This window comes from Anomaloglossus baeobatrachus, chromosome 4 (genome assembly GCF_048569485.1).
Source record: "Anomaloglossus baeobatrachus isolate aAnoBae1 chromosome 4, aAnoBae1.hap1, whole genome shotgun sequence".
In the NCBI taxonomy this organism is placed as follows: domain Eukaryota; kingdom Metazoa; phylum Chordata; class Amphibia; order Anura; family Aromobatidae; genus Anomaloglossus; species Anomaloglossus baeobatrachus.
The window spans coordinates 428,476,748-428,503,965 of NC_134356.1; the positions used below are offsets into that span (position 1 = coordinate 428,476,748).

Here is a 27,218-nt window from a genome sequence, read left to right on the forward strand (position 1 = left end):
GCTGGAAGGTATATGGGGGACCTAACATATAATATCCAATCTCCTTCCCCCATTCCTCATAAGGCCCTGTAGCCCCTCTTCCCCTGCATTTACATCCCATTCCTCCCCCTCCTTATTGTCCCCTCCTAAATCTATTTAAAAAAAAAAAGTCACCCCTCACTTCTCCGTACGGCCCCCGCAGCATCGCTTCTTCTACCGAGAACTTTCAACTGGGTTGTGGCTAAATCCCAGTGGCTAGAAGGACCTTGGGAGTGACCGGCTTGGTTAGTGAGTTTGACCGGTTTGGCTGGTGGGCATGGTGATGTTTCCTCTCGTCCACTATAATGATGCAAGAGGGTCTTTGGCCCACCTACACCACCCCCATCTGGGGGTCTTACCCCCAGGACCCAGCTTCTATTATAAATAACTCCATGACCACCTGGACTTTAAAAAATTATTGTTGCTTCTTGGTATCAGCTATGTTGGCGGAGGACCCACCCCTTCGGGTCACACGAGCATGACATCAGCAGTGGTCCCTTAGCCCACTGTGATTTAGCTGTTACCCTTTCAAATGAGACACACAACGTAATGGCGTCATCAACGTGTGCACACCTGTGTCACAGAGAATGTGCTGGGCAGGGAGCAGAGGTCAGATTCCTGTGTGCAGCTGCCTGCACTGTGCGGAGATGTGGTATTGCTCCCTGCCCGGAACGCTACTTGTCATAAGGGCAATCTGGTTAGGGGCTCCCAGAGCCTCGAACAACGGATCAGCTTGCCGTCATTACCAACTGGCCAGCATGGGCCCCCTTCACATCCGGGCCCCGATGCAGGTGCACCTGTGGCACCCCTGCGGCTTCAGGCGCCACAGGGTACTGCATCCCTATAGGGTGTAGTGCCCCTCCCCAATGGGGACTGAGCCAGGGTCGGATCACAGTAGGGAGGTCACTACAGCGGTGGGTTTTTTAGGACGCCACCGCACCAGGGGATCCCTGATCCACTGGAATCGGTGACTCACTGTCAGGGAGAAGCAACCACCAGGGGGAGTCAGGAGCACACAGTGGGAAGAGGAGGTTGACCTAGTGAGAGTAGCGAACCAACCGGTGGCAGCGGCTGGGGGCAAGAGCTCAGAACACACAACAACATAGAGAAAACAGCTTCAGACACAGTGCAGAGCGGACGTGCCGCGAGCAGCCCTGTGGGTCAGGGCGTTCAACATGGTTGCTGGGGAGAAGCAGGCAGCTGCTTCCACAGGACCGGCGCTATTGGGATATAGAATCCTAGGGCAGATATACTTTATGTTATCTACCATCTCTGCAAGGGTCGCGGGGAACGGCTAGAACAGTCATCGGACTCATCCCAACGAGTCTGTAGCCAAATAGCATATAGGATTCGGGGTTGAGGACCGGCCCCCATAACGGAACCGCGCTATCAGCATAAAGAACTGTCCCGCTTTACTGACACCGGGACCCTCAAGTACTTCACGCCATGGGGGTCGATACTTAGTGCATCAAAGGAGGAAAGGGCTCACAGGTTGACACACACACCAGACTTGACCTTTCACGATCCGGCATGGGCTGTAGCCCATTGTGGCGGAGATCAGTGCTCTGGGGCAACGCTAGAACTACCTGTGAGTAAAAAGATCTGGAACCACAGTCCCTGTCTCTGCCACTCCTTTACCGTCGCCCAGCGCTGCGGCGCCAACGGGGACTACCAAAAATCCCCGCCATCCTCCCCAGGGTAATCCCACTTCGCCTGTGGAGAGCAACACCATCCCGGCTGCACCTAACATCTGCCCCGGCGAGAGACCCTGCACAAGCGGCCCCCCATCCCTGTCTGCGTACCACAGGTGGTGTCATGATCATCTAATAGACTTTCCTAACTTCCAACTTCCGATCCTCCATTCTGTACGCCTTGGGTCAATAGAATCGGGCCAGGCCACCCCGTGATGACGCAGAGGATCTGCACCCCTGGCCCGGCAACGAGTAGGTTAATACACCTGCCTCGTGGAGCGCTACACACCGGCAGTATGTCCGCCAATGCACCCCTACCTGACTGTATAAAATGTGATTGAATATACCCTTACATGACTGTATAATCCCTGACATATACATTGACTTACTTTATAGGCCCAGAGTGTATAAACAGTGATTGCATAACCCCTGATAAACATGAATGCCGTTTATCGTCTCTGTGTGGCACCATTTATCCTGGACGTTACTCAAACTTTGCCATTTTCTTCACACACAGATACTGCTGCTCTCGGCGATCCCTCCTTTCATCCCTCCCATCCACGTGAGTGATAGAAGAGGCGCCCTCTGCAGCTTCCTACATCAGACTGAAGCGAGCGGCCGAGGGCGCGACACTGAGGGGAGCGCTGGGAGCCGGCACTGACCACTGCAGGGGAGCAGCTCAGTGGCGCCCCCGTGTGTGGAGGCTGCAGCATCGCACGGCATATCACATCACCAAGCACGCAGGAGAGCGGCTCACGTCAGGGCTGTGCAGGTAAGCGCGCGTGAGAGGGCTGTTGTATACAGTCACATATATCTATATGCACGGGAGAGGGCTGCTGTATACAGTCACATATATCTATATGCACGGGAGAGGGCTGCTGTATACAGTCACATATATCTATATGCACGGGAGAGGGCTGCTGTATACAGTCACATATATCTATATGCACGGGAGAGGGCTGCTGTATACAGTCACATGTATCTATATGCACGGGAGAGGGCTGCTGTATACAGTCACATATATCTATATGCACGGGAGAGGGCTGCTGTATACAGTCACATATATCTATATGCACGGGAGAGGGCTGCTGTATACAGTCACATATATCTATATGCACGGGAGAGGGCTGCTGTATACAGTCACATATATCTATATGCACGGGAGAGGGCTGCTGTATACAGTCACATATATCTATATGCACGGGAGAGGGCTGCTGTATACAGTCACATGTATCTATATGCACGGGAGAGGGCTGCTGTATACAGTCACATATATCTATATGCACGGGAGAGGGCTGTTGTATACAGTCACATATATCTATATGCACGGGAGAGGGCTGCTGTATACAGTCACATATATCTATATGCACGGGAGAGGGCTGCTGTATACAGTCACATATATCTATATGCACGGGAGAGGGCTGCTGTATACAGTCACATGTATCTATATGCACGGGAGAGGGCTGCTGTATACAGTCACATATATCTATATGCACGGGAGAGGGCTGCTGTATACAGTCACATATATCTATATGCACGGGAGAGGGCTGCTGTATACAGTCACATATATCTATATGCACGGGAGAGGGCTGCTGTATACAGTCACATATATCTATATGCACGGGAGAGGGCTGCTGTATACAGTCACATATATCTATATGCACGGGAGAGGGCTGCTGTATACAGTCACATGTATCTATATGCACGGGAGAGGGCTGCTGTATACAGTCACATATATCTATATGCACGGGAGAGGGCTGCTGTATACAGTCACATATATCTATATGCACGGGAGAGGGCTGCTGTATACAGTCACATATATCTATATGCACGGGAGAGGGCTGCTGTATACAGTCACATATATCTATATGCACGGGAGAGGGCTGCTGTATACAGTCACATATATCTATATGCACGGGAGAGGGCTGCTGTATACAGTCACATGTATCTATATGCACGGGAGAGGGCTGCTGTATACAGTCACATATATCTATATGCACGGGAGAGGGCTGCTGTATACAGTCACATATATCTATATGCACGGGAGAGGGCTGCTGTATACAGTCACATATATCTATATGCACGGGAGAGGGCTGCTGTATACAGTCACATATATCTATATGCACGGGAGAGGGCTGCTGTATACAGTCACATGTATCTATATGCACGGCAGTGTCTGCGTGGATAGATTTATATATACATATGCTTTGTTTAGATAAGTTAGGTCCTGGCTTCACAGCCCATACATTCCGGAAATGCAGCCTTCTCGCTGCCATCATCAGACATGGGGCACGCCGCTCCTGTTAGCTATGCCCATCTTCCACTGCTTGGGTAACAGATTTCCTTCCTTCCTCTTTTTCCTTCTCCTGTCTTGTGACACATTGTAATAAGACCTGATTATTGGTTGCGTTCAGGGTCGGTTTTGGATAAAGTGGGGCCCTAATGCTGACATATCACACTCATACATTTAGGTTACATTTACATGCGCTGAGTTCAGCATTACAAGCCCCCCTCCATGATTTCTTATTTCCCCGCTGGAGTGGTGCTTTAGCTCTGAGCCCTCTGTCTTATACTCATCTTCTGCCATCTTCATCTTCTATCACTGCCGCCGCTCTGGTCGGTCTCCTGTGATTTGTGACCTGCCGGCAGCTCCAGTGTTTCATGGAGCACGGCCGGTATTCACAAATCCATACAAGTCTATAGGAGCCCCATTCTGTCTCTCATAGAGATGTATTGGGAGCTTGTGAAGTAACTTCTGGCCTACTCAGAAGCTACTGGTACAAGATTACGCTGCGGGATCAGAGCGTGACGGTAAAAGGTGAAACTGCCAGAAGGTGAGTATAATCACGGGGGCAGAGAACTTAGATTTTGATCACCACTTCAGCTCTGATAGACAAAACACTGGAGCAGTTTAAAGGGAACCTGTCACCAGGTTTTTCCCTTATGAGCTGCGGCCACCACCAGTAAGCTCTTATATACAGCATTCCAGAATACTGTATAAGAGCCCAAGCCGCCATTGTGCTCTTGCGCATGCACACTTTGATCTGCCTGGGTGAGGGCAGCTCAAAGTATTGTGCTGCGTATTCACGACCAGTCTTTGATTTTTACTCGTGCCTGCGCATTACAGTACTTTGCTCTGCCCTCAGCTGGGCAGATCAAAGTGCGCATGCACAGGTGCGCAGTGGAGGTCTCTGTGTGAATGACGCAGGACGTGTCATGCACACAGGGCTGTGAAAGAGGACAGCGACTGCACAAGATAGAGAAGGCGCCGGACCGAGAGCAGCGACACCCATTAGACCGGACCACCCCCTATGTGAATATTACAAAGGTGTTTTTTTTTACAATACACAGAGTGGGATCTTATATACAGTATTCTGGAATGCTGTATATAAGGGCGCACTAGTGGTGGCCACAGCTCATAAGGAAAAACCTGGTGACAAGTTCCCTTTTAAAGGGAACCAACCCGCATTATTTTCATATATAAAGTAAAGCCAGTGCTATACTGGAGCTAGGATGCTGAATGTAAGCATACCTTTTGTTCTGAGATTGGATGTTTTATTTCAGAAATATGTGCAAGTAAAGTTCCAGCAATGCACTGATATTTGATTGACAGATGCAACAGAGGTGGGAATATGTGGGTGGGTTCTTGCTATCTATTCCCACCCCTGTCTGCCTGCCTGGCCTTCCTCCCCCTGTCGCCGTCATAGACGTTAATTCTGGCGCAAGCAGACAGACAAGGGCGGGATGTACATATGCAGATGTACATATGTACATATGCAGTACATATGTGTCGCGGGCGGGGAGGAGGGTGTCAGCACACTACGCTCACCCCCTTCTGCTCGGGTCCGGCGGTTGCTGCTCAGTGGTGGCTCGAGCTGTAGGCCGGATCCCGGGGGTTCTCGAGCGGCACTCCTCGCCCGTGAGTGAAAGGGGTTTGTTGGGTGTGGGGATTGTTTATTGTCCGTGACACCAGCCACGGTTGTGGTGATTTCACCACCGCTGCTCAATATGGGGATCCCGGGGATGGTGATGCGGAGCAGCCAGGTATTGTGTTGCCCCTCCATGGGTAGGGGTTGGTGATCCCGGGGCCCGGTGATGAGATGGGAGATGCAGGGCCTGGTGGGCGCAGGGACGCGGGGGCAGCGCTGTGCCTTGCGGCACCGTGGTACTCACTCAGCCTGAGACGTTGACACAGTTTTACGGTAAACCACACGGCTGGAAAGACGGTTCCCACGGACGGCTGCACTTGCTCTCCCAGTAGGTGACGGTGATGTCCCTTTTCCTTGCACCTTTGTTTCTGTGTTGGTAGCGATGGGTTCCCACCGGTAACCCGCTCCCCGGCTTCAAGCTGGGCCGGAGGAGCTCTACTCTTTGCCCGCAGGCGCTGACCCTGAGAAACTGGTGCCCTGGCGGTGGCGGTGTTTCTGCTACAATGGTTGGGCTGTTGCCTTCAATCGGGACTTGGTTGTTGGGGGATCGACGTCCCCTTCACTGACGGATTTGGCAAATTCTGGCGACTCCAAGCCTTGCCGGGGTCTGAGAGGCCCCTGCCCTGGTGCTGACTGTCCTTTGGTACACTGCTCCAGACCGCCGGGCCACTATCCGTCCGCGGTCCTTCCAGGAACTTCCAAACAGTCCCCCTCCAGACAGTCACCGCCGTTGCTGACCTTGCTGACCTGTCCTGCACACAGCTGGACTCACTTCAGGCTTTCTTTCTGTCACCTTTCACCTTCCTTCAACTTCTCCTTTACCACTTCACTTCCCTAGCTTAACTTCTTGTTTTCCCTTTCCACTTCCTCCTCCTAAACTGAACTTCACTCTAGCCCTGCCTGGGCTCAACTGCCTGGTTTCTCCCTGCCTCCAGAGCTGTGAACTCCTCGGTGGGCGGAGCCAACCGCCTGGCCCACCCCCTGGTGTGAACATCAGCCCCTGGAGGAAGGCAACAAGGATTTCTGGTTAGCTTTGGTGTTCCTAACTGGGATGTAGGGTGTGGTGGTGTAATGACCTGTGACCCCTGGCTTGCCCAGGGCGTCACATTCCCCCTTAGCAAAATGCAGACCGTCCGCGGGCTGCCCGTCCAACACCGGTTTTATTTGTCTGAAAAATATAACATTGTAAACAGTAACATATATACATTTTTAATGAATCTTCCCATAACGGGAGGCACATTTCTTAAACGTTGCATAACGGTTTACGGTTACGGTTTCCGCTCTCTCCCACCCAAGCAACCTGGCCCTGATGCTGCCCCTAAAGCCCAGGCAGCACCCCTTGACCCACAGTCCAGCACACGGTACCCGAGCGGGATCTGTCCTTCCCCTCCAGAGGGTAGCCACCGGTTCCTTTGGTGGCTGGGCCCCAGCCTGCTCCGCTGAGGGCCCTCCCTCCAACCTGCCTCTCCGGAGGCGGCATTGCGGAAAACGGTAATGGCAAACAACATATTTACAAGCCACTAACGTTTGTGGTTGCCCTGCAAGTTCACGGGCTTGTCCATGAGCAGTTCCTCATGCAAACTTTTCAAACGGTCCCCACAGGGACAACGGTGCCGGCTCCGGCCGGTTGCAAATCACAAAGATAATCTGGTCAAGTACTCGGTATCATTACACTTATCATTTTCAACTTTTAAACTTTTAAACACAAACAATTGTGGTCCCAACGGGGACAGTGCAACGGTGCTCCGCTGCCTTTTGCGGCTTAACAGTCCATTCTCACTCGTGGGGCTCTAGTGCCACCTTCACATGGTGCACCGCTCTGGACCCCAATGGTAGCTCGCTGCAGGCGATCTTCTTCCATATTCATGCGGGCATGCACATCCGCTTTACACCCCTCTCGGGCATCGATCTCCCTGCGCAGCTGCTGTTGCCGCCGCTCCCAGCCGGGAGTACTTTCTGTTTGCTCCGGTTCAGCGTGTGCAGGGGACGGACCCAGCCAGAGTCCCTCCGTGTCGGCTACGACCGGCACCTTCAGTAATGAGGGACCCCGCTGTGACATGGCCTCCTCTGCCTCCTGGCAGCTGCATGCCCGCCGTGCCTCCGGTGCATCTTTGCTGATGGGCTCAGCCTTTGGCTTCTTCCATAGAAGCGGTTCAGGGTGGTCATGAGCTTCTGCTGCAGGTCGGTCTGCCGGGGCGGATTGGCAGGGTACCGCTACCGGTGGTGGTGGTAGCGGGCCTAGTGGTGGGGCAGCAGCAGCTAACGCGGGTAGCGGGAGAGGCAGCAGGGTGAACGGGTGTAGGCCGGGCCCCTCAGCCGCAGCGGCCGATCCCTCGGGAATACAGGGACGTGGGTCTCTTACCCGTTCCTCCAAATCTTCCTCCACCTCGCATCTCCGCATAGCAGCCACCACTTCCACCATGTCGGCCTCCCACTCCTCCAGGAGGAGCTGCATGCGGACCTGCAGACGGCTGCTTAGCTGGACGGTCCGGACTTCCACCCCCGCTGCAATGCCAGGCGCAGGGACCACGGTGTTGCTGGTCGGACTCAGCATGTTTAGCAGCGGCCTCTTCCAGGAACCAGTCAATGGCCGCAGGGTCCTGGCGTCCCTGCTTCTATAGCCGCGGCTACATGCGGCCAGCCGCCATCGCGTCCCCCTTAGCTCTTTCCGGCCCCTCCTCTCTCGGGGCGGGGTTTTGGCCTTCGCACCTCTGCTACTCGAGAAGACGCTCGAGCGGGAACTTTTCGCGCCAAAGATGGCGGCTTCTGAAATTTTCCAGCCGGATACCTCCGGCGGTAACAAGGCGCACCTCTACCAAACGGCAGAGCGGTAAGATCCTGTTTGTGACGCCAAGTTGTCGCGGGCGGGGAGGAGGGTGTCAGCACACTACGCTCACCCCCTTCTGCTCGGGTCCGGCGGTTGCTGCTCAGTGGTGGCTCGAGCTGTAGGCCGGATCCCGGGGGTTCTCGAGCGGCACTCCTTGCCCGTGAGTGAAAGGGGTTTGTTGGGTGTGGGGATTGTTTATTGTCCGTGACGCCACCCACGGTTGTGGTGATTTCACCACCGCTGCTCAATATGGGGATCCCGGGGATGGTGATGCGGAGCAGCCAGGTGTTGTGTTGCCCCTCCGTGGGTAGGGGTTGGTGATCCCGGGGCCCGGTGATGAGATGGGAGATGCAGGGCCTGGTGGGCGCAGGGACGCGGGGGCAGCACTGTGCCTTGCGGCACCGTGGTACTCACTCAGCCTGAGACGTTGACACAGTTTTACGGTAAACCACACGGCTGGAAAGACGGTTCCCACGGACGGCTGCACTTGCTCTGCCAGTAGGTGACGGTGATGTCCCTTTGCCTTGCACCTTTGTTTCTGTGTTGGTAGCGATGGGTTCCCACCGGTAACCCGCTCCCCGGCTTCAAGCTGGGCCGGAGGAGCTCTACTCTTTGCCCGCAGGCGCTGGCCCTGAGAAACTGGTGCCCTGGCGGTGGCGGTGTTTCTGCTACAATGGTTGGGCTGTTGCCTTCAATCGGGACTTGGTTGTTGGGGGATCGACGTCCCCTTCACTGACGGATTTGGCAAATTCTGGCGACTCCAAGCCTTGCCGGGGTCCGAGAGGCCCCTGCCCTGGTGCTGACTGTCCTTTGGTACACTGCTCCAGACCGCCGGGCCACTACCCGTCCGCGGTCCTTCCAGGAACTTCCAAACAGTCCCCCTCCAGACAGTCACCGCCGTTGCTGACCTTGCTGACCTGTCCTGCACACAGCTGGACTCACTTCAGGCTTTCTTTCTGTCACCTTTCACCTTCCTTCAACTTCTCCTTTACCACTTCACTTCCCTAGCTTAACTTCTTGTTTTCCCTTTCCACTTCCTCCTCCTAAACTGAACTTCACTCTAGCCCTGCCTGGGCTCAACTGCCTGGTTTCTCCCTGCCTCCAGAGCTGTGAACTCCTCGGTGGGCGGAGCCAACCACCTGGCCCACCCCCTGGTGTGAACATCAGCCCCTGGAGGAAGGCAACAAGGATTTCTGGTTAGCTTTGGTGTTCCTAACTGGGATGTAGGGTGTGGTGGTGTAATGACCTGTGACCCCTGGCTTGCCCAGGGCGTCACATATGCACTGCTTCCCCCTCCCACCTGTAGTCCTGACATCTATGATTGGTTGCAGTGAGACTACGGCCCCAACCTGTGTGACAGCGTCTGTGATTGGATACAGTCAGACAGTGCCCCCACCCTGTGTGACAGCTTGTCTGACTGCTTGCAATCACAGGCGCTGTGTGCGTGTCTAGATTGGTGTAAAAATAAATAAATAGAATAATTGGCGTAGGGTCCCGCCCATATTATGATATCCATCAGAGAATGCATACGGCTACAGGCTGCAGCCCCCAGTCGTGAGATTATTTTAGCTGTGTATCAAAATAAGAGACTGCATGCCACTTTTATATAAAAAATAAATAAATTATTTAAAAAATAATTGCGGTCTCCCCAATTTTGGTACCCAGGCATGATAAAGCCGACAGCTGGGGCTGGTATTCTCAGGCTGGGGAGGCCCATGGTTATTGAGCCCCACCAGCCTAAAATTAGCAACTTGCAGCCGCCCAGAATTGTCGCCTCCATTAGATGCTACAGTCTGTAACTTTACCCGGCTCTTCCCGATTGCCCGGGTGCGGTGGCAATTGGGGTAATAAGGGGTTAATGACAGCTCACAGCTGCCACTAAGCCCTAGATTAGTAATGGGAGGCGTCTATGAGACCCCCCCATTACTAATCTGTAAGTGAAAAGAAATAAACACAAACACCAAAAAAATACTTTCTTTGAAATAAAATACAAAAAACCCATCCCCTTTCACCCCTTTATTAACCCCCCAAACACCCCTGAAGTTCCAATGTAATCCAAACGAGGTCCCACGACAATTCCAGCTTCTACTATATACATTCTGAAGGCACAGCGTGCAGATACAGAACATGTCCGCACTCTGTGGGCTTCAGGCAGATAAGCGGTTCTGATCGCTGTTATATTGTATTACAATGCACTAGCATTGCAATACGTTATATCTGTCAGTGCTGCACTGACATAAGCTTCTGCGATTATTCTCCTGGCATGATCTCAGAGGCTTTCCGTAGCTTGGAGACCCGGAGGTCATCATGACTTCCTCAGGTCAACATGGCAACGATCGGGCCCTTGCGATGACGTCGCAGGGACATCGATCGGAGGGGAAAGGGAGCACATTCCATCTCCCTAAATGATGAGTTTGTTATCAATAACAACTTTTAGAGGATTAAATAAACAGCCAGGGATGACATGGGGACCATCCCTGGCTGTGATAGCTGGGGCTTGGCTATCAGGAAATCCAAAGGCCAGGCGGCAGTCACGCCGGGCACAGCTCCTGTGTCTGCATGATTGCCTCGACGCACCCCCTACGTCCTTTGACAGGAACACAGTGGCATCAGGACGTATGGGGTAGTCTAATGTTGGGACCGGGTTAAAGTTGTTGTTTCCCAGCCTCTTTACACAGGATGATGAAGAATGATGGGTACAGAAGGTCACTAATAGATCAGTCTGTCCCCTACAATACCATGTTATCAGCAGCACTTCTGCAGTTTGCTTCGGGCGATTTGCTGCTGAGAATAAAGCTGGGTTCACACATAGCGACAGCGACAACGACGTCGCTGTTATGTCACCATTTTCTGTGACGCAACAGCGACCTAGTAAGTCGCTATTATGATCGCTGCTTAGCTGTCAAACACAGTAGACGCAGCAGCGATCATAACGACACGCGTCGCTGTGGAAGCGATGCTGCACTTGGTAACTAAGGTAAATATCGGGTAACCATTACCCGATATTTGCCTTGGTTACCAGCGCACACGCTTATCGCTGGCTCCCTGCTCTCCTAGCCAGGGTACACATCGGGTTAATTGCCCGATGTGTACTCCGGCTACGTGTGCAGGGAGCCAGCGCTAAGCGGTGTGCTCTCACGCTGCCAGTGCCGGCTCCCTGCTCACGTAGCTGGAGTACACATCGGGTAATTAACCCGATGTGTACTCTGGCTAGGAGTGCAGGGAGCAGGGAGCCGGCACTGGCAGTGTGAGAGCGGCGCTGCTAGTAACTAATGTAAATACCGGGTAACCAAGGAAAGGGCTTCTTGGTTACCCGATGTTTACCGTGGTTACAGCTTACCGCAGGCTGCCAGACGCCGGCTCCTGCTCCCTGCTCGCTTCAGTTCGTCGCTCTCTTGCTGTCACACAGCGATGTATGCTTCACAGCGGGAGAGTGACGAGCAAAAAATGAAGCAGGACATTCAGCAACGACCGGCGACCTCACAGCAGGGGCCAGCTCGTTGCTGGATGTCACACAGCGACAGCGACGGGACGTCGCTGCCACGTCACAGAAAATGGTGACGTAGCAGCGACGTCGTTGTCGCCGTTGCTGTGTGTGACACCACCTTAATGCTTTTTGCTCCACCATAAACAATCCAATCACCTGATGAATGAGCGGCATCTTGCTCTGTCATTGAGTGGGCGATTGCTGACATGATTACACCTATGAACTCTTATCTGTGCAGTTGGGTTTTATAACATGCTGCAACATCGCTACCGATATATCGTTGTCGGTCACATCGTTAGTGACGCACATCCGGCGCCGGCCGCGACATCGCAGCATGTGACACCAAGGAGCGACGATCAACGATCGCAAAATCGTTCAAAAACGGTGATCGTTAACACGCCGCTCCTTTCCTTAATATCGCTGCTGCCACAGGTACGATGTTGTTCGTCGTTCCTGCGGCATCACACATCGCTATCTGTGACACCGCAGGAACGACGAACATCTCCTTTCCTGCGTCCACCGGCAATGCGGAAGGAAGGAGGTGGGCGGGATGTTACGTCCCGATCATCTCCGCCCCTCCGTTTCTATTGGCCGGCCGCTTAGTGATGCTGCAGTGACGTCGCTATGACGCCGAACGCACCTCCCCCTTGAGGGAGGGATTGTTCGGCGGTCACAGTGACGTCGCTAACAAGGTATGTGCGTGTGACGCTGCTGTAGCGATAATGTTGGCTACGGCAGTGATCACCAAATGTCGCACCAACAACGGGGGCGGGTGCTATCGCGCTCGACATCGCTAGCAATCGCTAGCAATCGCTAGCGATGTCGCAGCTTGTAAAGCACCCTTTACACACTGCCAGTCCATGGAGGGGGTGATTGTTTTAGTATTAAAATTGCACACAAATATCTGGCTCACAGCCTATTAATGACGCCCATGCTATTAGACTAGGTGGGCTACCCAGTACTATATAAGTGCACCACATAGGAACAGAGACCCTAGTTTACAAGGCCTATATTAATTCCCTATTTTGGCCAAAATATTAACTAATACCTCATATATTTTTTATATATTTTTTTGCACTTATATTTTTATACAGGGTGCAGCTAGGCCCATTAATGTAGGCCTTGTAAACTTGGGTCTCCGTTCCTGTGTGGTGCGGGTCTCCGTTCCCGCCTAATATAACTGTATGGGTATCATCAATAGGCTGTAAGCCAGACACTGTGCACTTAGATATGTGAACAGCGCCCTATACAAGCCATTTGTATGCAATTTTAATGCTAAGCAATCACCCCCTCCATGGAGTGGCAGTGTGTGAGTGGTTCCACCATCAGTGTTTTGCACCTGTTGCCTCCATCTTTATTAGTGGGTTTCGCTGGATCCTGTTAGTGCATTGGATTCTTTGGCCTGGGCATCATTGCGTTTTGTTGGTGTGAATTAGTCACTAACAATAGCCAATTGGCCCCTGATTTATAATGCTGTGTTTGAGGCACCCTCCATTGCAATCGCATAGTCCCATACTGTAATAACCCCCTCACAGTAAGATAATAAATCATATCCTATCGCACCCCAGGTTATAAATCCATACCCTTATTTCTCACTCAGATTATACCATGCCCTCACCCTGCAGTAATCAGCCACCACTTCCTTCAGATTATAATCACATACCACCTGTTACATGTGACGCCCCTGAACTAGTCAGGGCATCACAGGGGGCTGCACACTCTTTATTCTTAGTGCAGGACTCAATCCCTCTTGGTTCTGGGTTCCCAACTTGCAGCACTGCCTCCATCAGCATCCAAAAATCCCAATCACACCTCGCACCACACCCTGTCAGGCACACCAGTGGGCTGCTAAACTGGAATTAGGCCGCCCACCTAGGAGTCAGGCAGGGAGATGGGAGGTGATAAGTCAGTTGGCTCCAGGGGAGCGAGGGAGAGTTCAGTGGTAGCCCTGGAGTAGTGAGGAGCTAGGAGGGAGTGTGTGGCTCCCGGGGAGGAGAAGATTGGATTGCAGACGGTGGTCTGGACCCGGAGGAGTCGGAGACCCAGTCGCGGGATATTGGGACTGGGTACCTGGGTTTAGTCTTGGAGGACGGTCGGTAGCTCAAGTACAATAGCCGAGCTGGGACCGAAGGCAGGTTGGGGTATGGGATACTAGGTCGGGGAGAGGCTTCAAGCAACCCGGCAATTAACCTGCAGAGGATAGGGCCTTTATGGACTGTCCCCACGAAGCTCAGAGATCCGGGGCACTAGTGCAACGAGGGGGATAGGGCTTTCCAACCAAAGCAGCCCACTGAAATCTCAAGTGTGAGCTCCTGAGAGCTCAGCTCCTTCATACCAAAAAGTGGGGAGCGGGGCCCGGACAGCTTCAAGCTTACGGGCCACTTGGACACTGCTAAACTTTGTGCACGGAGGCAGGCTCCGGGCCATCAGGCAGTACTGCAGGGGACGGAGACCCGGACGAGCTCCCCCAAGAGGGCAGCGGCACCCAGAGACTTGGTTTACTATGTTGTCAGCGTCTGCTTTCCTTCTGAGTGGGTACCTGATCACCCCCTGCTCCCAGCGAGCCTGCGCTTCCCTGCAATCCATCCCACCATTCAGAGTCCTGGGGCCTTCCCTACCCGTGGAGGGTAACGTCATCTGGCTGCCCCCGTTCCGTCACCCCAGGTTCTTCCAATGGCAGCGGTGGTACTCCCTATTGCCGCACACCACGGGTGGCGTCACAAACTATCTAATCCCCTGTAAATAATCCCCCATCACATTTTAGAGTGACCCTGAGCCCCCGGGTCCGGAGACCCTCGAACCACGAGTAGCAACACCCGAATCTGAGCGGTTCGACCGCTGCTGGGGCTGTACATTACATAATAATTCATCAACCCCCATAACTATAACCTACCTATCTACCTACTGGAATATTCATTCACTTCCCCCTGTCATTATAATCGCACACCTCCTGCAGTATATTAACACTCCAGCGTTTTTTTGTTTCTTTTTCAGCACTGGAGTAGCCCTTTAAATGTAAGCCCCCAGCCCATATACAGTACTCACCTTCCGGCATTTATATGCTATACCCAATGCCGTTCTGGTCTTGCGGCGCTATCTAGTACCCGTAACTTCTGACTGGCTGTAAGTCATAAGTTACATCACAAGCTCCCAATGCATCTCTATGATAGCCAGAACGAGGCTCATATATAGATGTATTGAAGAGTGCCCTCCAATGCGCTCCATGGAACACTGGAGCTGCCGGCAGTTCACTGGAGCGCTGCTGGAAAAAGATGACGATGACGTAGGGTGAGTATCATACAGGGCTCAGGGAGCTTAGAATTAAAGCACCACTCCAGCGGTGCAATAAAAAAAAGAAACAGAGTGAAGCTTTAAAGAGTCATTCCCCCAAAAAATGAAGTTAGCACCTACCTTTAGGAACAAGAACATACTGATTGGTGGGGGTCTGACTGCTGCAGAACACAGTCCTCAATAGAGTGTACGTGCACATACGCAGCCTCCGCTCCACACATTATATTCGGCAATCCCAAAGACAGAGCTCAACTGTTTCCAGCATTTCCATGAGGTGCAGCACAGACCAAGCATGTGCACCTTCACTCCATTCAGGACAGGGCTGAAGGGCATCATTTTTAGGATTGGTGGGGGTCCCAATGATCAGACCCCCAGCAATCATCAAGTTATGTCGTATTCTATGAATAGTGGATAGCTTCATTTTTTGGGAATAACTCATTAATCACTACATACCACAAATAAAAATAACACACCTCACAGGGCAATTCTGCTGTGTGTGTATGTATATATATATATATATATATATATATACATATATATATATATACACTGTGTTGTGAATGTTAGTTATGTTTTGGCTGCTGGGAGGCTCCCTCTGGTGGCCAGGAATGGTTTGGACTTGGACCAGGTGTGTTGTGCAATGGGCGTTTCCTTTGCTAACTCTCTGCTTATTTAAATCCTGGTCTGATAGCAGACTATGCCGGATGTCAGTTGTTCTTTGTATTACCAGCCTGCTTCATTCTGCTCCACACCACATCTACCCCAGATAAGTGCTTGCTCTTTATTTATTGTTTAGTTCTTTTGCTCTTGTCTGGGTTTGTCATTTGCTGTGGTTGTTTTCAGTTTATTTGCATGCAGGGATTTTCCCCCTCAGTTGCTTGGCTGGGGAACTCCCTGCAGTTCTGTTTGGAGTATAGCTCCTTTGGGTCCATGTGTTTGTGGCTTGTTGAATTTGTTTTGATTCTTGTTTTCTGTTCATTGGTATGACAAGAGCACCTGGTATAGGACGGAGTTCAGATCATGCGATCTGAGGGCCTTTTTGTACTATCAGGAATTTGGGATTTTGAAGGGTTTTTCTCTGGCCACCATCAGCCCCTTTCCTGTCCTTTCCTACTTTAGTCAGTGGGGGCCTCACCTTTTGCTAATCCTGTCATCTATCTGTGTATTATGTTGTTCCTTTATCACCGCAGTCTTTCAATGTGGGGGGCTTGCTATTCTTGTCTATTTTCTGAGGCAGAGAGTTATTCATCTTTCCTTCCTTTAGGATAGTTAGTTCTCCGGCTGGGTTCGCGGTGCACAGGATGTTAGTTCACCCCTCGGCTACTTCTAGTGTTGATGGTTAGTGAGGGGATGGCGGCCAGATTAGTTGCCAATGGTCTTGTCACCTTTTACCAATGATTTGTGGTGGTCTTCCATGGTTCCGGATCATAACAATACTTTATATAATTGTCCTATTCTGTCTGTCTATCTGTCCAAGAAATGACGTCATACGCTGAAACCGCCTAAACCACGCCCACACAGCTCCAACAGGCCGAACCCCCCACACACACACCCACCCCTCACTCCACCTCACCCAATCACCAGCGGCCCTGCATCACATCCCCCACACAGCCACACCTTACTATACCACACCCAATCAGCAGCGACGACCGCTCAATTAGGACACGCCCACTTGCCGAAACCCTGACCACGCCATGACGCAGCCAGCGGACAGGTACAAGGAACACCGCCATGGAAGCTCCCTACACCCGACGCGACGGAGCACAGTAAGCCCCGACCTACAGGAGGCCCCAAAGTGCAGGTCAGTGACCCAACTACGCCACAGAGACACAGAGGGACGGGGACCGGAGGAGACGCAGCTGCGGCATCGCAGGGCTTCCCCACACCACAGAGACACATAGAGGGACGGGGACAGGAGGAGACGAAGCTGCGGCGTACTAGGAACCCAGCACTCCGGGACGCAGCTCTCCCACTAACCAACGATAAATGCAGGGGAAGCACATGGCTTCTTAAATATTAACACTGCTGTGAATGTTAAGGAGCCACTCATTACTATTCATGAGCCGCTCATTACTATTTATAAGCGGCTACTTAACATTCACTGCAGTGTTACTATTTAAGTAGCCATGTGCTTACCCTGCATTCATTGGTGGTTAGTGGGAGAGCTGTATCCCAGAGTGCTCATGAGCCAATCATTACTATTCATGCCCAGCGGGAAATGAAGCCACACACACACACACACACCACGACTCTCACACAGCCCAACACAAACACACACACCGGCACACACAAACCACCACGCACACACACCGCCGCGCACACACACACACACAACCCCACTCATATCAAACGCGCCCCCACCCACACAACCACCCACACATGGGCGCACACACACACGGCCGCACACAAACACCCCCGCACACACACATCGCCCCACTATCACATGCCCCAACACACACACCGCGGCACACAGACAAATACACATACCGTGTGACGCCCTGGCCTATCAGGTCGTCACAGGGTATTGTGCAATCTGCCCTTCTGCACAGTATCCACTCCTCCTTGGTTACGGATCCTGGTCCTTTGGTGTTGCTAACAGCTTAGCCAGTCAAAATCCTAGGAACACTTTACACCGAATCCTCCAGACACACCTTTGGGGTTCCTGAAGGGAATAGGGCCACCCATATGGGGGTTGGTAGGGAGAAGTGAGAAAGTGACAGAGAAGTGAAACAGGAGTGAAAGGAGTAGGAGGTGGAAAATGACTCTCCGAGAGGGAGAGGTCACCGGTCCGGAGCAGGGCTCCTGGAGTTTACTAGGTGGCAGACGTTGGTCTGGGCCTGGTAGGAGCTGGAACCCCGGTCGCAGGGGATCGAGTCAAGGGGCATGGACTGCCGAGGAGGGCAGCCGGCGGCCTTGAGCCATCACCGGGCAGAGGCCAGGGCACAACGGGGTATGTGGACCCCAGGCCGGGAAGTAGCTTCACGCATCCCGGTAATTTACCCGACGGGGGTGAAGACTTCAAGATTCATCCCCAACCCGCTCCAAAATCGGGGTACTAGCGCACTGATGGGATAGGACTTTCCCAAATTCAGTCCAAAGAAATCCTACGCATGAACCCTAAGAGCAAGCTCACTCCGTTAGCCATACGGGTGTGTGGAGCCCGAAAAGTTTCAAGCTTGAGGGTCCAATTAGTGAGAAGGTGCCATGGAAAAGGCCACAGGCTAACAGCAACAGCAAGGGCACGGATCCCAGCGTGCTCCCTCCTTGCTGCAGTGGTGCTCGGAATTCTGCTTTACAAGCTGTCGGTGTCATTATTCCTGGACTGAGTGAGTACGCTGAAAAGCCCCTTTTCCACTACCCAACAGCACCCCAAATGCCATCACCCAACGGGCCCCGGGGCACAAACCCCCTACCCACGGAGGGGTTAAACATCCTGCTGCTACACCATCGCCACTGGGCTCCCCCAACAGCAGCGGTGGTCTCTTACATTACCACACACCGTGGGTGGCGTCACGAACTTTCAATCCCCCTGTAAATATCCCCCTTTTTCTGAGTGTCCGCACGACCCTCGGGTCCGGAGACCCCTCGAGCCACCGCGGATCCGGATCCGAGTAGCCCGGCTGCTGGCACAGGGGCGGCACAACCGCACAAAACACACACCCCCACAACACACACACACCGTGCAACACAAACACCGCCCTACACAGACACCCACATACCAGGATGGGGGCCATACAAGGATGGAGACTATACCCGGATGGGACACCGACCAGGATGCACAGACAAGGTTTTCACATGCAATGTCGCGTACAAGAATATTTTTCAATGATATTGCTAAATCACACAGTATACTGTTAATGCAGTTAGTTCCCAACAATATTTAGTTACATACAGTTACATCTTCATGTTAAACATTCACAATTTTTAAACAGTAAAATGTATCTTTGACCAAAAATATACTCTGTCTTCCTTCCATTATTAGTCAAAAATCATACATTAACTACACAATAAATTCTAGAATACCTGGTGCGTTAGAATCGGGCCACCATCTAGTGTAATATAATTGGTTATCCAGCCTGACCATTTTTTTTATCTGTTATTGTGTAATTTTGTTCGGTGGTGACATTATTATCCCATATATGAAATTTTTTTGTGACTTTGTAATATTCAACACATAGCACCTTATGCTGTTTTAATTCTATTTTTTAATAAATATATATATATATATATATATATATCATGGCACTGTGGCTAACCTCCCTAGATGTGTAAGGAAAAGAAAAATTGACGAGAGATTTCAATGCAAGATTGTGCGGATGGTGGATAAAGAACCTCGACTAACATCCAAACAAGTTCAAGCTGCCCTGCAGTCCGAGGGTACAACAGTGTCAACCCGTACTATCCGTCGGCGTCTGAATGAAAAGGGACTGCATGGTAGGATACCCAGAAAGACCCCACTTCTTACCCCGAGACATAAAAAAGCCAGGCTGGAGTTTGCCAAAACTTACCTGAGAAAGCCTAAAACGTTTTGGAAGAATGTTCTCTAGTCAGATAAGACAAAAGTAGAGCTTTTTGGGAAAAGCCATCAACAGAGTTTACAGGAAAAAAAAAGAGGCATCTAAAGAAAAGAACACAGTCCCTACAGTCAAACATGGCGGAGGTTCCCTGATGTTTTGAGGTTGCTTTGCTGCCTCTGGCACTGGACTGCTTGACCGTGTGCATGGCATTATGAAGTCTGAAGACTACCAACAAATGTTGCAGCATAATGTAAGGCCCAGTGTGAGAAAGCTGGGTCTTCCTCAGAGGTCATGGGTCTTCCAGCAGGACAATGACCCAAAACACACTTCAAAAAGCACTAGAAAATGCTTTGATAGAAAGCACGGATGACTACTAAAGTGACCAGCAATGAGTCCAGACCTGAATCCCATAGAACACCTGTGGAGAGATCTCAAAATGGCAGTTTGGAGAAGGCACCCTTCAAATCTCAGGGACCTGGAGCATTTTGCCAAAGAAGAATGGTCTAAAATTCCAGCAGAGCATTGTAAGAAACTAATAGATGGTTACCGGAAGTGGTTGTTCGCAGTTATTTTGGCTAAAGGTTGTGCGACCAAGTATTAGGCTAAGGGTGCCAATACTTTTGTCTGGCCAATTTTTGGAGTTTTGAGTGAAATGATAAATGATTTGATTTTTGTTTCATTCTCTTTTGTGTTTTTTTCATTGCAAGCAAAATAAATGAAGATAATAATACCAAAGAATTTGTGATTGCAATAATTGTCAAGAAGAAACTGAGTATTATCTGACAGAATTGCAGGGGTGCCAATACTTTTGGCCAGCACTGTAGAATTCTATCCAAGGAAGAAATTGATAGATCTCACTAACTGGCCATGAATAAAATTTGTAAAGTGCAAATGCAACATGAAACGGTAGGTAACATGTATGAAAAACCCTAATCATAAATTACCAGTGTATAACTATATACATGCATATGGGATAGTAGCTCAAAAAACATAGTGTAATAGACATATAAATCAAGGCTACACATCAGATGACAACATATATGGCATAATCCACAGCACTCAATATACTCAAATGAAATCAATATGCAGGCAGAGTCTGGGCAAACAGCTATGGCAGCCCCTGTTAGGCTAGTAGGAGAACCAGAAAATACAAACCAGGAGTCGGACCACACTGCCCAGAGGTGCAAAGGCCAAAGGGTGGAGATATTTTTTCCAAATTTTTAAAAATATTTCTTTTTTTATTTTCCACTGTTCTTATTACTGATTGTCTGATAGTTTGTGCTGTATGCAGCAATGCTGTAGCACTGCTGTATATAGTAGAAACTTGCGCTGTACATGTACAGCGGATGCCATGGAGGGGTTAATATATATCACCAGGAGCCTATACATTCTATATACAGTGCAGACCAAAAGTTTGGACACACCTTCTTATTCAAAGAGTTTTCTTTATTTTCATGACTCTGAAAATTGTAGATTCACATTGAAGGCATCAGAACTATGAATTAACACATGTGGAATGAAATACTTAAAAAAGTGTGAAACAACTGAAAATATGTCTGATATTCTAGGTTCTTCAAAGTAGCCACCTTTTGCTTTCATTACTACTTTGCACACTCTTGGCATTCTCTTGATGAGCTTCAAGAGGTAGTCACCGGAAATGGTTTTCCAACAGTCTTGAAGGAGTTCCCAGAGATGCTTATCAATTGTTGTCCCTTTTGCCTTCACTCTGCGGTCCAGCTCACCCCAAATCATCTTGATTGGGTTCAGGTCTGGTGCACCCCATCACTCTCCTTCTTAGTCAGATAGACCTTACACAGCCTGGAGGTGTGTTTGGGGTCATTGTCCTGTTGAAAAATAAATGATGGTCCAACTAAACTCAAACGGATGGAATAGCATGCCGCTGCAAGATGCTTGGGAGCCATGCTGGTTCAGTATGCCTTTAATTTTGAATAAATCCCCAACAGTGTCACCAGCAAAGCACCCCCACACCATCACACCTCCTCCTCCATGCTTCACGGTGGGAACCAGGGATGTAGAACCTTTTCTACGTCGCACAAAGACACGGTGGTTGCATCCAAAGATCTCAAATTTGGACTCATCAGACCAAAGCACAGATTTTCACTGGTCTAATGTCCATTCTTTGTGTTCTTTAGCCCAAACAGGTCTGTTCTGCTTGTTGCCACTCCTTAGCAGTGGTTTCCTAGCAGCTATTTAACCATGACGGCCTGCTGCACAAAGTCTCCTCTTAAAAGTTGTTCTAGAGATGTGTCTGCTGCTAGAACTCTTTGTGGCATTGACCTGGTCTCTAATCTGTCCTCCTGTTAACCTGCAATTTCTGAGGCTGGTGACTCGAATAAACTTATCCTCTGCAGCAGAAGTGACTCTTGGTCTTCCCTTTCTGTGGCGGTCCTCATGTGAGCCAGTTTCTTTGTAGCGTTTGATGGTTTTTTCCACTGCACTTGGGGACACTTTCAAAATTTTCCCATTTTTTCGGACTAACTGACCTTAATTTCTTAAAGTAATGAAGGCCTCTCGTTTTTTTTTACTTAGAATTTGTATTATGGCAAGAACAAAGCAGCTTACAGTCTATTCAGTAGGACTATCAGCTGTGTATCCACCAGACTTCAGCACAACACAACTGATGGTCCCAACCCCATTTTTGATGCAAGAAATCCCACGTATTAAACATGGCTAGGCAAACCTGTTAAGTGAAAACCATTTCCGGTGACTACCTCTTGAAGCTCATCAAGAGAATGCCAAGAGTGTGCAAAGCGGTAATCAAAGCAAAAGGTGGCTACTTTGAAGAACCTAGAATATAAGACATATTTTCAGTTGTTTCACACTTTTTTGTTAAGTATTTCATTCCACATGTGTTAATTCATAGTTTTGATGCCTTCAATGTGAATCTACAATTTTCAGAGTCATTTAAATAAAGAAAACTCTTTGAATGAGAAGGTGTGTACAAACCTTTGGTCTGTACTGTGTATATATATATATATATATATATATATATATATATATGTTGTACTACTTACAACATTTCTCCGAATATCCAAGTGATAAATTTTGTATTTACTTTCTGAAGATGAGAAATGGTCAAAATAACAAAAAAATGCATTGCTTTCAGACCTCAAATAATGGAGAGAAAACAAGTTCATAATCATTTAGGGTGACCTTATGCGACTCCTGGCGCAAAAAATTAAGCAGTTCTTCTTTGTTTGATGGCTTGTAACTATCCAGCTGCCTCTTGATTACATTCCAGAGGTTTTCAAAGAGGTTCAGGTCTACAGATTGGGCTGGCCATGACAGGGTTTTGACGTGGTGGTCCTTCATCCACACATTGATTGACCTAGCTGTGTGGCATGGTGCATTGTCTTGCTGACAAAAACAATCCTCAGAGTTAGGGAACATTGCCTGAGCAGAAGGAAGCAACTGTTTTTCCAGGATAACCTTGTATGCGGCTTTGATTCATACGTCCTTTGAAAAGTTTAATCTGCCCAATTCCAGTGTTGCTGAAGCATCCCCAGATCATCACTGATCCTCACCAAATTTCACAGCGGGTGGAAGACATTGTGGCTTTTACTCCTCTCCAGGTCTCCGTCTAACCATTAGACGACCGGGTGTTGGGCAAAGCTGAAAATTATATTCATCAGAGAAGATTACCTTACTCCAGTCCTCTATGGTCCAATTGGTCAGATTAAACTTTGCAAAGGACGTCAGGCAGCGAGTCTTCGACTTGACAAATGCTCCAGACTGGAGCTGAAAAGCAGTCCTCTGTGATTGCTTCAATACTTTTTATCCTGAAGTACAAGAATAATTTTTTATGGTATGATTCTCTAGAGGCACAGTGGCTCAGTGGTTAGCACTGCAGTCTTGCAGCACTGGGGTCCTGGGTTCAATTCCCACCTAGGACAACATCTGCAAGGAGTTTGTATGTTCTCCCCGTGTTTGCGTGGTTTTCTTCCGGGTACTCTGGTTTCCTCCCACACTCCAAAAACATACTGATAGGGAATTTAGATTGTGAGCCCCAATGGGGACAGTGTTGCCAATGTATGTAAAGTGCTGTGGAATTAACAGTACTATATAAATGAATAAATATTATTAGATATCAGTGAGACTGCTTATTCTAAATCCAATTTTTTTTTAATTCTTCCAGATTTTATGACCACCAAGCGACCGCACTAGGAAGAAAAGCAGCAGTCCCCACATCCAAGGAGTGCTAAGAGATTAGCGGTGAGCTCACATAATTTTTCTACCATCATTTTTTAATAGTGTTCTATCTCTGAAGGCGTCCATGTCTTGTTTTTCTGCTTTTCTGTTTTTACATGCAGAACACGACCAGTCTCAGGCATTTATTCTCAACACTTCTATTTGGCCTCTCTGATTTTACATGCAAATCACAACCAGTCTCAGGGATTTATTCTCAACACTTGACTTACAAACTGCCCATTGCGATCCAAGATCAGAAGGGTGATCACGGATTCCTGAAAGAGCCCTAACTGGGCAATAGTTTTAACCTATTTCAATTTGTCCACCACATCTCCTATATGACACAGCAACAAGGGATTTGTCTTACAGCTGTTGAATGTGCGTGGACAAACACTTTTCCCTCTACATCTTACTTTAGCTGGCCTTTGACTTTTTGGATCTTTTACCGGTGAACTTAAAATTATTTTCTGAGGCCAATTCCTAGAGGGTTTTTTCCAGCTTTTTGGTTTAGCGACAGGTAATCAATCAGATGCTTATCTAATTCCGGCTTAGTAATACATTTTTGTATGGCTCTCAGAAATGTGGCGGGTTTATGACATTTAGTTTGAGAAATTTCAAGATACACACCCTGTTCCTACATATGTAGAACATGTTCTGCAAGAAAAAGGTTCACATATTTTCTTTGTCCTCTACATTGTTTTAGGGCATTAATAATTTCTGTCTCTAATGTTTATTATGTAATAATTAGTAAAATAAAAGCATCCTGTAAGTGACATTTTCTAGACAGATTATAGCAGTTCTAACATACACAGACACATTTGATGTTGTATTTCAGGGCTACTTAATTTGTGAAATAGTTTTACAGTGAGGGAAATAAGTATTTGATCCCTTGCTGATTTTGTAAGTTTGCCCACTGACAAAGAAATGAACAGTCTATAATTGTAAGGGTAGGTTAATTTTAACATGAGATATAAAATATCCAAGCTAAAATCCAGAAAATCACATTGTATAAATTATATAAATTTATTTGTATTTTAAAAAGAGAAATAAGTGTACCGCCCCGCGCTCGGCTGCAGCCGAGCCACTCGGATCCGGGCTCGTTGGTGGGTGGCTCGAGCGCCTCCTGACCTGGAGTCACTTCGCTCTGAAAGTGTGCTGGCGCTACTTAGGGGGGTGGTAAGTAGGTGTACGGCTGGAGCCGTGTTTAAGTTTGTGACGCCACCCATGGGTTGTGGTGAAGGTGGACACCACCGCTGCGGTTACTGGGCGCCCGGGGCAGATGGTGATGCAGCAAGGTGTTAACCCCTCCGTGGGCAGGGGTAGTGGCCCCGGGACCCGTTGGGGGGAGCTGGGTGGTGCAGGGCGGTGCGCGGCCGGATGGCACTGTTGTACTCACTGTTATTGACACACACAAGTCTCCGGTAAACAAAGTTGATGGTGGTCGGCTGCGTCTGGTCCCCCACCCGGTCTGGTCGTCTTTGCCTTTCTCCTGCACTGTGTAGTGTATGTGTAGACTGACTGTGCTTCAGTGACGGGAATCCTTTCCCCGGCTGTATGTATGTCGAGAGAGCTCGTTTGCCTGCAGACACTGGCCCGTGGGATCTCTCTGCCTGTGCGGTGGCTTTCTATCCCCCTCGGTGGGCTGTTGTCTTCAGTCGGGACTTGGGTGGGAAAGGACCTATAGTCCAGACCGCAATCAGTCAATTAACTCAGTCCAGTGGATTCTGGACCTCGTTTCAGGGTCTGAGTACCCCCCTGTGTGCTCTGGTTTCCAGCCGGTTCTCCGGGGTTGGTATCGGCGGGCCACTACCCTGTCCCGATCCACCACGCTTCCACCGAGCCGTCTTCCCGGCTCCTGCAGGCTAAGGCCACCGTATGCCTCTTAGCCAAAGGTGCCCGGGCTCCAACCCCGACACCTGTCAGACTGCTACACAGGCCTGCTTCCACTCTCTTTTACTCCTGTCACTAATCTGCTTTTGACTTAGACTGACTTGTTTCCTTCCTCAAGCCCTCTGAACTACGTTCGGGTGTCTGTCTGCAGAAAACGTATATGTGCAAAAATGGGACAAAACAGAACACACGCTAACGCAGTGCGCTCCATTAAAGTGAATGGCCCTGCCGGGTGCATGCGTCCAGAACACGCTTTGCAGAGTGGGGGAGGGGCGGTTCGGACGGATCCTCCGACGGAACCTGTGGACGTAGGGAAAAACGCAATGTAAAAGGAGCCTAAGGATTTCAGGGACAAGATCATAGACCAGCAGAAGGCTGGAATGGGCTACAAAACCATAAGTAAGATGCTGGGTGAGAAGGAGAGAACTATTGGTGTCATAGTAAGAAAATGGAAGAAATACAAAATGAGTGTCAATCGACATCGATATGGGGCTCCATGCAAAATCTCACCTCCTGGGGTCTCCAGGATCATGAGGAAGGTTAAACATCAGCCTAAAACTCCATGGGGGGAACTTGTTAACCTCAACGCTGCTGGGACCACTGTCATCAAGGAAACAATTGGTAACAAATTACGCCGTAATGGATTAAAATCCTGCAGTGCCCAGAAAGTTCCACTGCTCAAGAAGGCACATGTGCAGGCCCGTCTGAAGTTTTCCAATGAACATCTGGATGATTCTGAGAGTGATTGGGAGAAGGTGCTGTGGTCAGATGAGACAAAAATTGGCCTTAACTCAGCTCGCCGTGTTTGGAAGAAGAGAAATTCTGCCTATGACCCAAAGAACACCGTCCCCACAGTCAAGCATGGAGGTGGAAACATTATGATTTGGGGGTGTTTCTCTGCTAAGGGCACAGGACTACTTCACCGCATCAATAGGACAATGGATGGAGCCATATACCGTAAAATCCTGAGTAACAAGATCCTTCCCTCTGCCACGACATTAAAAATGGATTGTGGCTGGGTCTTCCAGCACAACAATGACTCAAAACATATAGCCAAGGCCACAAAGGAGTGGCTCAAAAATAAGCACAATAAGGTAATGGAGTGGCCTAACTAGTGTCCAGACCTTAATCCCATAGAAAATGTATGGAGGGAGCAGAAGCTCCGAGTTGCCAAGTGGCAGCTTCAAAATCTTAATGTTTTAGAGATGATTTGGAAAGAGGAGTGGACCAAAATTCCTCCTGACGTGCGCAAACCTCATCAACTTCAAAAACAAAGTCTGACTGCTATGCTTGCCAACAAGGGTTTTGCCACCAAGTATTAAGTTTTGTTTGCCAGAGGGATTACATACTTAATTCTGT

The 27,218-nt window shown here is 49.6% G+C and overlaps 1 protein-coding gene across 1 annotated transcript in view; it reads left to right on the plus strand.

The window, feature by feature from the left end:
• Positions 1–2,304: 2,304 nt before the first annotated feature.
• LOC142302472 (uncharacterized) overlaps positions 2,305–27,218 on the plus strand; it is a 134,216-nt gene continuing 109,302 nt past the window's right edge. Inside the window, exons 1-2 of the mRNA XM_075343540.1 lie at positions 2,305–2,481; positions 23,917–23,993. The gene's annotated coding sequence lies outside the window, so the exon portion shown is untranslated. The remainder of the gene's footprint in view (positions 2,482–23,916; positions 23,994–27,218) is intronic.